Source organism: Meles meles, chromosome 10 (genome assembly GCF_922984935.1).
Source record: "Meles meles chromosome 10, mMelMel3.1 paternal haplotype, whole genome shotgun sequence".
NCBI classification, from domain to species: Eukaryota; Metazoa; Chordata; class Mammalia; order Carnivora; family Mustelidae; genus Meles; species Meles meles.
Genome location: NC_060075.1, coordinates 48770571 through 48784027, shown reverse-complemented (window position 1 = coordinate 48784027; position 13457 = coordinate 48770571).

The following is a 13457-nucleotide window of genomic DNA, read 5'->3' as shown; positions in this document are numbered from 1 at the left end:
TTTGTTTGTTTTGGCCAAGAAATCTTTAAATAGATTTTTTAAGCAGAGTAGCACAGTGGAAGCGTGCTGGGCCCATAAACAGATTTTTTCTTTTTTTTTTTTTTTTAACATTTTATTTATTTGACAGAGAGAAATCACAACTAGGCAGAGAGAGAGAGAGGAGGAAGCAGGCTCCCTGCAGAGCAGAGAGCCCAATGCGGGGCTGGATCCCAGGACCCCGGGATCATGCCCTGAGCCGAAGGCAGAGGCTTTAACCCACTGAGCCACTAACCCAGGCGCCCCCCCCATAAACAGATTTTTTAAAAAATATATGTAAGTTTTTGCCCCATGTGATGTCTGGGTGGCTCAGTCTGTTAAACCTCTGCCTTCAACTCAGGTCATCTCAGGGTTCTGGGATCAAGCCCTCAGTGGGGCTCCCTGCTCAGTGGGGAGCCTGCTTCTCCCTCTGCCCCTTACCTGGGTCACAGGCGTGCTCTCATTCTCTCACAAATAAATGAATAAAATCTTAAAAAAAAAAAAAAAAGAAAAGAAAAAGCATCTGACTTCAGCTCAGGTCATGATGTCAGTTCTGGGATCAAGCCCCAGTCAGGGTCCCTGCTCAGCAGGGAGCCTGCTTCTTCCTCTTTCTCTGCCCCTTCCCCCACTTGATGTAGTCTCTCTCTCTCTCTTTCTCAAATAAATGAATACAATCTTTAAAAAATATAAAAAGTACCTTTTCGGCCCCAAGGTAGTCTAGCAGCTAGGAACAGGGATTCTGGACCCATGTAATCTGGGTTCAAATCTCGACGGTTGCATACGGTTACATACTCGACGACTGTTGAGAGAGTTTACTGAACTCTCTCAGCCTCAGTGCCTTCACAGATGAAAAGAGGACAGGAATAGCACCCATCTTACAGTTTGTTATGAGACTAAATTAGTTAATCAACATAAACCACTTAGAACAACACCTGGCACATCGTTAAGTCCTTACAATGTGTCTGCTATTGTTATTTTGAATCTGGTAGACCAAGCATTCAGTGGTAAAACTCCTTGGGCATTGGATGAATATTCCTAAATTTCTTCGTTGTAATGCATCCTGTAGGCAGATCCAAAATTTAAATATGCAAATTGTGTTTGTAATAAGTTGTGTTCATCAAGATTCCTAGTAGTTCACAAAATGAATTCTAAAGCAGTGGTTCTGAAGTTTGCATGAATCATCTGGAGGGCTTGTCTCAACACAGGTTGTGGGGCCTCTCTGCAGCTTGTAATTCACCAGTTCTGGTGGGGGGCCTTAGCGGTTCCTGCTAGCAAGCTCACAGGGGGTGCTGGAGCTGTTGTTCCCTGGACTACACTTTGAAAACTACTTCTTCAGTGGCTCCTGCAGTTCATGGTGATTACATGGAGGAGAAATCCTCCCCTTCTCCTTTCTTTTTCTGCAAGGAACATGGCCTTCCTGTGGTTTCCTGGGAACAACACTGTTCTTGACAAACAACCTGATCTCTTTAATTGAATTGAAGTCTCCATTTACTCCTTTTCTTCATCTCTGCGAGAACTTCCCAGACAACTCTCTAGACAACTCTCTAGTCGGAGGCAGTGGTGTTTTGTTACGCTTTTACTTTTACAATTTACTTTTTACAATTTGGTAAGGAACGTTAGCTGTGCATAAGACAGATCATCTTTTGCTTCCCAATCGTGGTTACATCAGTTACTGGTGTGATCTTGGGCAAGTGTCCTAATCTCTCTTTGGGTCCCTGACCTGCAAGGAGGGCATCACCTCCCAGTGCACAAGGGCACCAGGAGAGTGGAATGAAACCGTGTAAGCCAGTCCTCGGTGCAGAGCTTGGCCCAGAGGCATGGCCCAATGAACGTGTGCTATTAGCGATCAATAAACAAAACAGGAAGTCAAGACCCTGTACTAAAGAGCAAAGAGTAATTGAAAGGTAATAGACAAGAAAATAATGTCATTTTTGAAGAAGAAGGATGGGAGCCATAAGGATTTGAATTTTGATCAGATTAAGGAAGCTAAGTCACCGATTACTTTACTTCAGCACCTAATAACATCACGCATGAGTTAAGGCCAATTTACTGGAGTATTTTGACTTGTTTCAACTTGAGAGACGAGAAAAATTTTGCTGGGATTTACTGTCATGCTGTTGGAGGTGTTTTACTTCCTTTCTCTTCTGCATCAGTGCTCTTTATATGTAACCTCTGGGTAAAGGAGACGCTGTAATTTGTCTTACAGCTTTTCATAGTATGAATGCAATGCTTTCTCTTTAAATTAATTCATTTCCTTGGAGCACACATTTTCCAAACATTTCAGAAAATCACAACTTAACATTATTTGGCAGGACTTACCACAACAAGATAACTCACTTTTGCAAATGTTTAGGATTCTTTGGATGAAATTTCTAGTCTCACTTTTGCCTGATTTTATTAAGTTTATTCTTTTCATACATACATATTTATCTTTCTGGCAGCATCAGACATTGTAAGGTTATGTCTACAAAAGTGGATCTTTGCGGTGGATCTGTTACAATCCTAAACAAGTCTCCAAAAACTTCCCCTTAGTGTAAAACAAAAGAAGCTATTATTGTTGACATTAGTATTTTTGCAAAATAATTTCTAAATTTATTTTGTGTGGGAGGCCCCATAGGAAGAAGGGAACTTTGAGAAATATAATCTTCTGTGGAGTAAATTTTATATAAGAAACTCTCTTTTACAGGGAGGCAATCCAAAGCATGCATTTTCAATAAAGTAAATGAAACAATAACTTTTGACTTGCTGTAAAATATGAGAGCTCAAGGGTTTTCTTTCTCCTTTTTAGCTTAAACATTTAAAATGTGCATATAGTTCCCAATGTGTAAACATCTACAAATGACTCACCAAACAGGTAACTTTGTCCGGTTCCTCATACTTTCATCACCAGAGCCCCATTCCTGTGAGTTTTTTTTTTTTTTTTTTCAGGGGAAAACTCTAAAAAGGAAGCAAGCAAAAAAGTCCAAATGGAACTTTTAGAGCAAAGGGCTTCCCAGACTTAAGCTGCATCAGAACGATCTGCAAGGCTTGTCAAAACACAAATGTCCATCATGGGTGAATGGATAAACAAATCTGGAGTATACATATACACACACAATGGAATATCATTGGAAGGAATATCAAGGAAGGAAATTATGTTATATGCAATGACATGGATGAATCTCGGGACATTATGCTAAGTGAAATAAGCCACTTACGAAAGGGCAAATCTTGCATGATTCCACTTACATGAGGTATGAAGAGTAGCCCAAGTCATGGAGACAGCAAGGATGGTGGTTGCCAGGGGCTGGGGAGAGGAGGAATGGGGAATTGTTTCATGAGTTTCAGTTTGGGATGATGAAAAGGTTCTAGAGATTGACAGCACGGTAGTGTGAATGTACCTAACACTACTGGACTGTATACTTATTTTTTTAAAGATGTTATTTATTCAGGGGCGTCTGGACAGCTCAGTGGGTTACGCCTTTGCCTCAGCTCAGGTCATGGTCTCAGGGTCCTGGGATCGAGCTCCATGTCGGGCTCTCTGTCAAATGAATGAAATATTTTTTTAAAAAAGATGTTATTTATTCATTTTGAGAGAGCGAGAGCACACAAACCAGGGGGAGGAGCAGAGGGTGAGGGAGAAGTAGACTCTCCCACCGAGCAGGGAGCAGGACACAGGTAGGCAGTCCTGCTTTAGGCAGTCGCTTAACCGACTGAGCCCCCCAGGCGTCCCTGGGCTGTATACTTTAAAAAATGTTGGGCTGATAGGGGTGCCTGGCTGGCTCAGTTGGAAGAGCATGTGACTCTTCATCTCCAGGTCATGAGTTCAAGCCCCACAGTGGGTGTGGGGATTACCTAAATAAGTGAAACTTAAAAAAAAAAATGGTTAGGATAGTAAATGTTGTGTGCACTTATCCAATTAAAAAAAAGAGAGAGAACAGGGAAGAGAAATTGGAGACAGCAAGTATAGAAAGTGTCCAAGAGTTTTTCTGTGATGGAAAGCTGAAAATGGGGCACAGCTGGAGGTAAAAGGGAGGTCAAGTGTTTTGTTCAGACATTGTGATCCTAATTGTCTGTTCGTATTTATGAAGAAGAATTATGTTCATTAACATAAGAAAGCTTATATAAAACTTCCTCTTTTTCAGTGGGAAGCTTGCAGAGAGCAGTGTGTGTTGGCAAGCAGGGCTGAGTTGAAGAATGTCCAGGTGAGAAATAATTAGGCAGATGATATTTTGTGTTTATTAAAAAGGGACTCATAGAATTATTCACAGCCAAGTGCATGGTGATTATTAAATATGTGAAAAGAACTTGGCATAATATGTGGCATATGGTGCTGAACAAATGTTAGATGTACTTACCATTGCCTACCGTTTACCAGTTGCTCTTTCAGAGGCGAAACTTAAATTTTTGTGTCTCGTTCAAATTTGTCAATTACTTAGTATTTTAGAAAAATTTAAGTTTTCCACCTGTGGTTTCCTTTACTTCTTACATAGAACCGTTCACTTTCGGTCACCAAATGTGTGGCAGTTTCTCCTCACAGCAAGCGATTCTCCCCGACACCCGCTGGGTACCCTAGAATTCAACTCAGAGCAGACACCCTCCGGAGATTGCGTTGGGTCCCATGGGTTAAAGGCTCAATCCTACAAGACTGCCCCGCCCCCTACTCCAGAAGTCAATCACAAGCCCAAGGTGGGATCACCTGTGCTTTTCACTGACTCCTGATGAGAAGTCCCAGGACCCTTTCCTTGCGTTCTATTAACCCGCTAGGGCAGCTCACAGAACTCAGAGAAACAGTTTACTTACTAGGTCACTGGTTTATTCCAAAAGGATATAACTCAGGAACAGCCAGATGGAAGAGCTGTACAGGGCAGGATATGAGGTAAGGCCCCCTGGAGATTCCATTCCCTCTCCAGGTAGGCCACTCTTCCAGATTCCCACACATTCGCCAATCCGGAAGCTCTCCCAACACCGGCCTCTTTCTTTTTTTTAGGGAGGCTTCATTACAGAGACATGATTGGTGGAATCATTGGCCATTGGTGATTGAGTCAACCTCCAGCCCCTTTTCCCCCTCACCGGAAGTCGGTGGGTGGGACCGAAATTTCCCACCCCCACGTGACCTGGTTGATTCTCTGCGCAATCAGCCCCCATCCTCAGGGGAGCTCCAACATTCACCTAATAAACGTAATAAAAGACACCCCATTGCTCTTTTCACTTAGGAGATTCCCAGGGTTTTAGGAGCTCTGTGCCAGCAATGGGGACCAAGACCAAATATATATATATAATATCTATCATATGTAATATATTCTTTTTTTAAAGATTTTTTAAAAAGATTTTATTTATTTATTTGACACAGAGAAAGAGATCTCAAGTAGGCAGAGAGGCAGGCAGAGAGAGAAAGAGGGAAGTAGGCTCCCCGCTGAGCAGAGAGCCCAATCTGGGGCTCTATTCCAGGACCCTGAGATCATGACCTGAGCCTAAGACAAAAGGCTTAACCCACTGAGCCTCCTGGGCGCCGCTATATAATATATTCTTAATTTAGTTGTGGTTCTTTTGTCTGTATCCCTTGTACTTTTCCATTTGGTTTTTGGGTGTTTTTTTTTTTTTTTTTTAAATAGGGGTAGCTGTAATAAATGGAAATGTTCCCCCTTAAATTTGACTTGGTTATTTTTGCTTCCTATGAAAACATGAAGACTATTTTTTTGTAGAGCAATGGTGAGCTAGAACAAATCTCACCGTTCGGGAAGGAAAATGTGTAAAATTTCCAGAACCTTTACCTTGGACCATAAGAAAAAAAAATTTGCCTTAGCCTTTTTGAAAGATCCTAGTTATGTAGGCTCCAAGAAAAAGGCACACTCAATTTTGTGAATTACCATTTCATGTGAACAAAACCAAGTCTTTATGCTATTCTTAATTTGGTTTCTGAAAGGGATTTAGATAATTGGGGCAATTTACAAAAGAGTATGTTCTCCCTGGGGCCAACCGGGCTTTTTCTGTGGATTGCGGGTTCTCTGCCCCCTTGTGGCCTTCTGCAGGTTTTTAATTTTGTTTTGTTTTTGTTTTTAACTGTGTTTCACATTTCCAGCCTTGTAGCGACTGCCTGGTTCCCCGAACACCAGATGCAATTGCTAATCACATTTGCCTAGATCAGGGAGGAGGCCCCCTTTATAGTCTACAAGTCTTAATTTCAGAAATTCGCTTTCATAGTGAAGAGAGAGAGAGAGGATTGCCTTCCAAATTGAAGGGAATTATGTTACAGGCATTTGATTGTATGAGGAGGCAGAATCCCAGAACAGGAAGGAAATCTTAAGAAGTGTTTTAATTCGACGTGGACTCCAGAAGACATTCAGGACAGATGGGCAGGAGCCTAATCTTCATGTTATATCTTCCTGTCTCTCTTCTCGAGACAGTGAAATTAATGTTTTAAAAACAATATTTACTAGAAATGTATTTATTGCTAAAAATTTGGAAAATGCTGAATAAAATGAAGAAAATAAAAATCACCTAAACCCTATCACCCAGATATAGTCATTATTCACACTTTGATTTAACCCTTCCTAGTATTCTTTGTTAGAGAGAAGTTATGTATACACTTCTGGGTTGTATAGGTAACAAAATAAGGGCTTTCAGGTAGTACAGAGTAGGGGTTGGCAAGATATGGCCTGGGGGCCCAATCCAGCCCACAGCCTATGGATTTTGTACAGCCTATGGATTAAGATGGTTTTATGGGGCGCCTAGGTGGCTCAGTGGGTTAAACCTCTGCCTTTGGCTCAGGTCATGATTTCAGGGTCCTGGGATAGAGTCCTGCATTGGACTCTCTGCTCAGCAGGGAGCCTGCTTCCTTCCTCTCTCTCTCTCTGCCTGCCTCTCTGCCTACTTATGATCTCTCTCTGTCAAATAAATAAATAAAAATCTTTAATAAAAAAAAAAAGAATGGTTTTACATTTTAAAATGGTTGAAAAGAATAACATTTTGTCACATGTGAAAATTATATGCAATTCAAATTCCAGTGTCCATAATAAAGTTTTGGGGTTTTTTTATATTTTATTTATTTGACAGACAGAGATCACAAGTAGGCAGAGAGGCAGGTAGAGAGAGAGAAAGGGAAGCAGGCTCCACACTGAGCAGAGAGCCCGATGTGGGGCTCAATCCCAGGACTCTGGGATCATGACCTGATCCGAAGGCAGAGGCTTACCCACTGAGCCACCCAGGTGCCCCACTAATAAAGTTTTATTGGAACACAGATGCGTGTATTCATTTATCTATTGTGTATGGCTCTGTGAAGACTAAAATATTTACTGTCGAGTCATTTACAGAAATGTTTTGCCCATCTCTGATACAAAGTCAGTATTTCTGGGGTGACTGGGTGGCTCAGTCGGTTAAGTGTCTGGCTTGGGCTCAGGTCAGGATCCTGGTACTGGGATCCAGCCCTGCATCAGGCTTTCTGCTCAGCAGTGAGTTTGCTTCTCCCTCTGCCTTTCACTCTGCTTGTACTCTCTCTCAAGTAAATAAATAAAATCTTAAAAATGAAACACACACACACACAAAATGAAGTCAGCATTTCCAACATCTTTAAATATTTTTCAAAAACTGAACAGCAAAGTTATTGTCCGTTAGTTTGGCGGGGATGGGTGCTACTTTTTTTCCCCTCATTCTCCTGCTATTAAGAATATTTTTTCCAGGTGCCTGGTTGGCTCAGTTGGTGGAGCATGTAACTCTTGATCTTGGGGTTGTAAGTTCAAGCTCCACATTCAGCATAGAGAACCCTGAAATAAAAAACTTAAAAATATGTTTCTGTATAATTTTTTCAGTGATCTTTTAAATGATATTTATTATAAAAATGTAAATATACACAAAAGTAGAGAGTACAGTACTGCCAAATGCCCACCACTTGGAGTCTATAATTATCAAGATTTTGCCACATATCCTTATATTTTCCTTTATTCTTTACTAAACTATTTTAGAGCAAATTATTCAGATTATGTAATTTCATCCCAGAAACTTAAGCAGTGTCTTTTAACTATAAAAGTAGTACCTGCTCACGATGAATACTAAAGTAAATTAAAACAATATAGATTTATATAAATACATGAAATAAAATTGGAAATTCCTTTTTTGCCTCTCTGCACTCCCTCCCCTGCCAGTTTAGTGGGTATCTTTTCACCCATTTTTTGTGTGTAGATAGAAATAAAATGTTTTATCACATAGATTATCCACTTAAAGATAATTCTGGACTAAAAGAATGAGAGAAGAAACCCAAATGAAAGCATACATAACAGCCCTCCAAACTCGTACCTTGACCAGCCAAGAGTGAGAAGCAGGACCTTTTTAAGTTATTGGTTGGGGCTAGGTATGTTTTTTTTCTTCGCATGTCACCCATCGTCCAGAAGCCCATGTCATAAACCAAGTGTGTGGAAGTGGCATGATGGGGACACGCTCTTTACTGCCCTTTGCTACCACCACATCCAATTTTTCAGATAACGGGTGAATGCCCATAGCAAATTTGATGGACCTTGTGCAAGTCTCCCAAAATGTGAGTTACTTAATTTAATTTACCTTATTATTTTTAAACTTTTTATTTTGAAAACAAAACTCAAATTGAGAGAAAAATTCCACCAACTATGTAATGAACTGGTCGCTATATACCCTTAACCGAGGCTCACCAGTTATGAAAGAACGATGGTTGCTTTCTTTCTATATATTGATACTTGTTATTATTGTTGTTGTTGTTGTTTAAAGATTTTATTGGGTGCCTGGGTGGCTCAGTGGGTTAAAGCCTCTGCCTTCGTCTCAGGTCATGATCCCAGGGTCCTGGGATAGAGCCTCACATCCAGCTCTCTGCTCCACAGGAGCCTGCTTCTTCCTCTCTCTCTGCCTGCCTCTCTGCCTACTTGTGATCTCTGCCTGTCAAATAAATAAATTAAATCTTTAAAAAATAATAAAATAAAGATTTTATTTATTTATTTGACAGAGAGAGACACAGTGAGAGAGGGAAAACAAGCAGGGGGAGTGGGAGAGGGAGAAGCAGGTTTCCCACTGGGCAGGGAACCAGATGAGAGGCTCGATCGATGACTGAGTCACCCAGGCGCCCCATTGTTGTTGTTATTGCTGAAAATTTTGAGAAAAGATGGTAGATATCGTGATTCTTTATCCCTTAGTCTTTCAGTGTATAAGTATACTTTTTTGGAAGATTCATTTAGAGTGTGTAATGAAGCTTCATGCCAGAGTCTTCGAGGCCTGCCAAACACTATGTCTTCCCACTTCGAATTCACTTGAGTAACTTGTGTGTGGAGTTAGCTGATCACTTTTGAATCATAAATTGACAAATTTTACATTCTCTTCACTTTTTTTTTTCATTTTTCTGAAAGAAAAACATTCACAGTGTGATTTTTGAGCATTGGGATTTGGGGCAAATTTTTTCCATCCTATTCTTTCTTTTCCTGAAATGGACATACAGTGTTTAAAAAAATAATAGCTTTACTGAGATATTCACAGAACATAAAATTCATCCCTTTACAGCATGCAATTCAGTGGTTTTTTAGTCTATTCACATACTCATGCAATTATCACCCCTATCTAATTACGAACATTTTATCATCCCAAAAAGAACTTATACCCATTAGCACTTTTTCACATCCCCCTCTCTAGCCTCTGGCAACCATTAAATCTATTTTCTGTTTCTATAGACTTGCCAGTTCTGGACATTTCATAGGAATAGAATCATACAATATATGGGTTTTTTTTTTTTTAGGTGGGCTTTTCACCCAACGTGGGGCTCGAATTCATGACCCTGACATCAAGTCACATCCTCTACCAACTGAGCCAGACAGGGACCCCTAATATGTGATTTTTTTGTGTCTAGCTTCTTGCACCTAACATGTTTACCAGGTTCATCCATGATAATATGTGGTAGCATGTATCAATTCTTCATTCATTTCTGTGGTTATGTTTTGTGTCTCAGCTTACCAGTTGATGGCTATGTAGTTGTTTGCATTTTCTTGGCTATTATGAACAACGCTGCTATAAACATTTGTGTACAAGGTTTGCATGGAAATATATTTCAGTTTTCTTAGGTATATACCTAGGAGCGAAATGGGTCATATGGTAACTCTACGTTTAACCTTTTTGAGGAATTACCAGACTGTTTTTTCAAGTTGTTATGCCATTTTACAATCCACTAGCATTATAAGAGGGTATCAATATTTTCACATCCTTATCAAGGACACTTGTCATTAGCCATCTTGTTTATTATAATCTTAGTGCATATCAAGTGGTATCTCATTGTAGTTTTGATTTGCATTTCTCTAATGATTAATGACACTAAGCATCTCCTCATGCACTTAGGGGACATTTGTAGATATTCCTTGGACAAATGTCTATTTAAAGTCTTTGCCCATTTTTTTAGTTGGGTTGTTTTTTGTTTTTTGTTTAAGTAGGCTCCAGGCCCAGGGTGGAGCCCAGGTTAGGTCTTGAACTCAAGACCCTGAGATTAAGACTTGAGCTGAGATCAAGAGTTGGATGCTTAACCAACTGAGTCACCCAGGCCCCCTGGGTTATTTGTCTTGTTATTGAGTTGTAAGAGTTCTTTATATATTCTGGACACAAGTCCCTTATCAGATACATGATTTGAAATATTTTCTTCATTCTGTAGGTTGTCTTTTTATTTCCTTCTGGCACTTTTCACTCTCCTCTGAAGTATAACAATTTTTAGTTTTAGTGAAGTTCAATTAATTTTTCCTTTTTTACTTCTGTCTTGGGATCATCTCTAAGAAACCATTGCCTAATCTAAGGTCATCAAGATTTATATCTATGTTTTCTTCTAGGAAAGTTTTATAGTTTTTACTCTTACTTTTAGGTCTATGATCCACATGGAGTTAATTTTTGTACATGGTATGTGATAAGAGCATATGTTATTTATTCATTTTTTTAAGTAATCTCTATACCCAACACAGGGCTCAAACTCACCACCCCAAGATCAAGGGTTGCATGCTTCTCAGAGTGGACCAGCCAGGGTGCCCCAGGGCATATGTTATTTTTAAGGAAAAAAAAAAAAAAAGAAAAGAAAAAGTATTTTTCTTTATTTTTTAAGTATTTTAAAAATAAGTTTATACTCACAATGAACAAACAGCTTTCAAACTCCTAAAACCTGTTGATTCAAGATTTGTATGCCCATAGCTAGACATTTAAATTGATCTTTATTAGACTGCATTAAGAAAAGAAATATGAAAACAAAGTGAGCTTTTCTCTTTATGAAAAGATCTGTGAGCTGTCAGATGGTTGCTGCCTGTGACATTCTGCATGGCAAAGCATTCCATATCCCCATTGTTCCATTAACTCTGTTTTGTTTTGTTTTTGCGGGGGGGGGGGGTTGGCCTAAAATAGAAATCTCATTTAATAACAAGAAAGCTAGAAATAGCCATAAAGGTCTAGGTTATACATTTTCAACAGAGGCAGCTAAAAAAATAACAGAATTTTGAAATATCCAACTAAAAGCATACTGGCCCATCAACCCCAGAAGAATCTGCACATTATATGAAGATGAATGCATTTTCAGGTTTCTAGTTCCCATTTCCATAGTCTTAAAACATTTGAGGGTTTCCCCTAGGTGTATTCTCCCAGATGCTTATTTATATACTACATTTTCAGTTCTAGAATATAGGCACCTTGTCTTCCTCACCTTTATCCCCGTCCCAGGCTCCAAGGCCGCTGTGTACGCTGGTATGGGTTGTTATAGTGCGCAACTCTCAAGAGTGTCTGCAGTTGAGCAGTGCCCATCTGTCCAACTGTCCATGGAGGTCCTGACCCACACCATACATTCTGGGCAGCGAATCTCCATATTTATTTGTTGAGCTGAAATGAATTCCCCTAAGTTCTCTCTAAAATCAGGGACAGGCTCCTGGTCAGCAGGACGCTTCTGAGGCAGGCAGTAAAACGTAGTCCCGATTATTGTTGGCATTGAATGCTTCTGTTACATCTTTCAGGGTATATTAAGATGGACTCTAGTCTTTGTTCTCCTAAAACCCAGGACTGAGTTAAGTAAAGAAGAGCTGGTGTAGGCAGCGGTGCCCGCCCTGCAGAACGCCAGCAGGCTGACTTCAGGCACGCCACACGCTTTCCTAGGAACGTTTTCTATCTGGAGGCTGTGATATCTGACACTCCTGTCCAGCTCAGCCACCTTGCGTTCCTTCCTTTTCATCACGGAATTGAACTTGGCTTCCAAGTGAACAATGCTGGGTTTTGAGTGACCCAGCAGCTGCTACGCTTTGGCGAGAGTGTTCTCTCCCCGCACTTTTTCTCTCGCTTTGCTCTCTCATCCCTTTCTCCTCTACCCCCACATCCTCCTGTGTCTCCTACCTCATTACCACACCAGAAACTGCTTCTGTCTCTCTCCTTTCCCAAAGAGACACTTCCTTTATTCAACTGCTTAAACAAATAAAACAAAGTTTCCCTTCCCACCCCCCACCCCCCCAACCACCTGCTCAAAATACAAGCGGGAGACCAATTATAACCAGGGAGACAAATCCCCTTGGAACAGCTGATCCAGGGCATGGATTTGGAGCCTTATCTTCGGTCTGAATCACAGGGTCATGCCAGGGTCATCCCTAGAGCAAATCGTCCCCTTGGCTTCCACTGAGCTTACCCTGAAATGTGCAAACCGGGTCTCTTTTCCCATGGATTACGGAGCTATTTGGTGAAGGCTGCTCATTTGATGTACTAATCAGCATCTTGACATGACACATGGGAAGAGTTTAAAAGTTTGCCTTTGTATGGCAAGGCTTCTAGGGTAGTTTTTAATTATGTCCTTACAATTGCAGATAGGCGCCCGTGACTGCAAACCGGAAAAATAACTTCCAAAGAATAGGGCAGTGCTTCCCCAGCTTTCAAGTGTATACAGTTCACTGGGGAATGTCATTCAAATGCAGATTGTGATTCAGTAAGCCTGGGAGATGCCTGAGAGTCTGCATTTTTAACAAGCTTCCAGGTGATGTGGACGCTGAGGTCCTCAAGGCACACTTCCAGTAGCCTACTTTATGTACTGCTGGCTAGGAACCTTTCCGTTTGAGGCATAATTAGTGAGATTCCGTGTTCCTTAACTACCACCAAGGACCTCCTCTGTGCAGCTTCTCCCATCTGCCTGGCCTCAGCGGATGTTTCCTCATTTTTACCACTCTCTGCTTAGTTTCAATCTCTATAACCGCAGGTGAACATAATGAATTATATTTGTTTACACACCTACCTCCTAGATCATGAGCACGTAGGAATGAGAGAAACCTTCTCATACATCTTTGAATCAAAGCCATCTAGAACTGCATCAGATAAACAGTAGGCATTCAACAGACATTTAATGAATAAAAGACAATTGATAGATTAAATTCATAACACTTAAACCACCTATAGCTGTCCCAAACATCATAAATAAGATAAAAAAGGCAAATGACAAACTGAGACAAATATTTGCAACATAT